The sequence below is a fragment of the Salvelinus namaycush genome, chromosome 10 (assembly GCF_016432855.1).
Source record: "Salvelinus namaycush isolate Seneca chromosome 10, SaNama_1.0, whole genome shotgun sequence".
NCBI classification, from domain to species: Eukaryota; Metazoa; Chordata; class Actinopteri; order Salmoniformes; family Salmonidae; genus Salvelinus; species Salvelinus namaycush.
This window is the reverse complement of record NC_052316.1, coordinates 1,723,505-1,726,641: the sequence shown is the minus strand read 5'-3', so window position 1 is coordinate 1,726,641 and position 3,137 is coordinate 1,723,505.

The following is a 3,137-nucleotide window of genomic DNA, read 5'->3' as shown; positions in this document are numbered from 1 at the left end:
CCTATGGAACACGACACTCCCAACACTCCAACCAAAAAAAACCACAAAGACAGGAACAGACAAGATACGGTGACACAGTTGACCAATAATCTGACAGTTCAGATGAAGAGGAAATATACTACTCTGACTGGTCCTCGGCTTCACCAGAGCGATGTTAGGCCACAACCAAGTAAACCAGAGCGGCGTACCAGACTGCAAGCTACTGTATAGGAGTTCTGACCTACAGTGACAGAAGGACCAGGACAGAACCAGGAACAGCCTAAAGAGCCTGAAGTGGATGACAAAGTGCAGGAGGAATTCCAAGACGTCGTACCGGTGTAGCAGCAAGAGGTCCTTAAAGAGAGACTTACCTTTGAGAAGGTCCACGCGCACTGGGAGACCTCAATGTGCACCTAGATTAATCTCCCAGTAGATTAACTTCTCTAGGGTAGGGGGCAGCATTTTCACGTTTAGATGAAAAGCATACCCAAATTCAACTGCCAGCTACTCATCCCCAGGAGATAAGATATGCATATTATTAGTAGATTTGGATAGAAAACACTCTGAAGTTTCTAAAACTGTTTGAATCATGTCTGTGAGTATAACAGAACTTATTTAGCAGGCGAAACCCCGAAGACAAACCATTCAGATATTTTTTTTTTTAGGTCACTGTCTTTTCAATGAGTTTTCATTGGGAAACCAGATTTCTAAGCGAATTGCTTGCAGTTCCTACGGCTTCCACTGGATGTCAACAGTCCTGAGAAATAGGTTGAGGTTATTCCTTTGTGTAATGAAGAAATACGGCCATCTTGAAGTTGAGTCACTCCAGGTGTCCTGGACATGCGCTTCAATCAAACAGAAGGCATGCTACATTTCGTTTTAATCCTGTATTGAGCACAGATCATTCCGTCTTCAATTTTATCGATTATTAACATTAAAAAATACCTAAAGTTGTATTACAAAAGTAGTTTGACATTTTTTGGCAAAGTTTACAGGTAACCTTTGAGATATTTTGTAGTCACGTCTGAGCAAGTTGGAATCTGTGTTTTTCTGGATCAAACGCGCCAAATAAATTGACATTTTGGATATATATCGACGGAATTAATCGAACAAAAGGACCATTTGTGATGATTATGGGACATATTGGAGTGCCAACAACAGAAGCTCGTCAAAGGTAAGGCATGAATTATATTTTTATTTCTGCATTTTGTGTCGTGCGTGCAGGGTTGAAATGTTTTCTCTCTTTTGTTTACTATGGTGCTATGCTCAGATAATAGCATCGTATGCTTTCGCTGGAAAGCCTATTTGAATTCTGACATGTTGGCTGGATTCACAACCAGTGTAGCTTTAATTTGGTATCTTTCATGTGTGATTTAATGAAAGTTTGATTTTATAGTATTTTCATAGTAATTAATTTTAATTTGGCGCTCTGCATTTTCTCAGGCTTTTTGCCAAGGGATACAGTAGCGTCTTGCCTAAACTCAGATTTTTGGATATAAATATGAACTTTACCGAACAAAAAATACATGTATTGTGTAACATGAAGTCCTATGAGTGTCATCTGATGAAGATTATCAAAGGTTAGTGATTAATTTTATCTCTATTTCTGCTTTTTGTTACTGCTCTCTTTAGCTGGAAAAAATGTTTTTTTCTGTGACTTGGCTCATACCTAACATAATAAGTGTGCTTTCGTCGTAAAACCTTTTTGAAATCGGACACTTTGGCTGGATTTGCAACAAGTGTAGCTTTAAAATGGTGTAAAATACTTGTATGTTTGAGGAATTTAAATAATGGGATTTCTGTTGTTTTGAATTTGGCGCCCTGCAGTTTCACTGGCTTTTGACGAGGTGGGACGCTACCGTCCCACATACCCTAGAGAAGTTAATCTCCCAGTGTCTGATGGAAAGCAGACTAAACCAGGGTTTCCTCTACAATTTTGCATGTGCTTAGCTCCATTCGGTTTCTTTTTTATTGTGAAAAATACCCCAGACCTTAACGATTACAAGCATACCCAAAACATGATGCAGCCACCACTATGCTTGAAAATAATGGTGCTACTCCGTAATGGAGTAGTAATGTAACACTTTGTATTCAGGACAAAAAGTTAGTTGCTTTGCCACATTTTTTAAAGTATTACTTTAGTGACTTGTTGCAAACAGGATGCTTGTTTTGGAATGTTTTTATTCTGTTCAGACTTCCTTCTTTCCACTCTGTCAATTAGGTTAGTATTGTGGAGTAACTACAATGTTGTTGATCCATCCTCAGTTTTCTCCTATCACAGCCATTAAACTCGATAACTGTTTGTCACCATTGGCCTCATGGTGAAATCCCTAAGCGGTTTCCTTCCTCTCCGGCAACTGAGTTAGTAAGGACGCCTGTAAATTGATGCGCCATCCAAAGTGTAATTAATAACTTCACCATGCTCAGTCAATGTTAGTTTTTTGTGTGTTTTTTTACCCATCTACCAATAGGTGCCATTCTTTGCGAGGCATTGGAAAACCTCCTTGGTCGTTGTGGTTGAATCTGTGTTTTACTGTTCACTGCTCGACTCAGGGACCTTACAGATAATTGTATGAGATGAGGTAGTCATTCAAATATAATGACCCTATTATAATCATGCTAAACACTATTTTTGCACACAGCGTGAGTCCATGCAACTTATATTACTTGTTAAGCAAATTCCGACTCCGGAACTTATTTAGGCTTGCCATAACAAAGGGGTTGAATACGTATTGACTCAAGACATTTCATCTTTTCATTTTCAATTAATTTATAAACATTTAAAAAAAACATGGCATATTATATGTAGGTCAGTGACAAATAATGTATATATAATCCTTTTTAAATCCAGGTTGTAACACAACATTTTGAAAAAGTCATGGGGTGTGAATACTTTATGAAAGCATTGTAGTGTTTTAGAATGAAACTCTTAAAAGATGTACCCAAATACGCTTCATTATTTACATTTTTTCCAAAATGCTATTCTCAAATGCCACTGCTATTCAACAATGACCCTATTACAATCTCCACCTTATAGGGGGTAATGTTTTAACGTTTATTTGGGTGTCTTGCAGCGGAGCAACAACCGTTTCTGCCATCCATAAAGATATTGCTTCGATTGGCTCTGTTTGATTTAACAAGAGATTGTTACTTAGCAG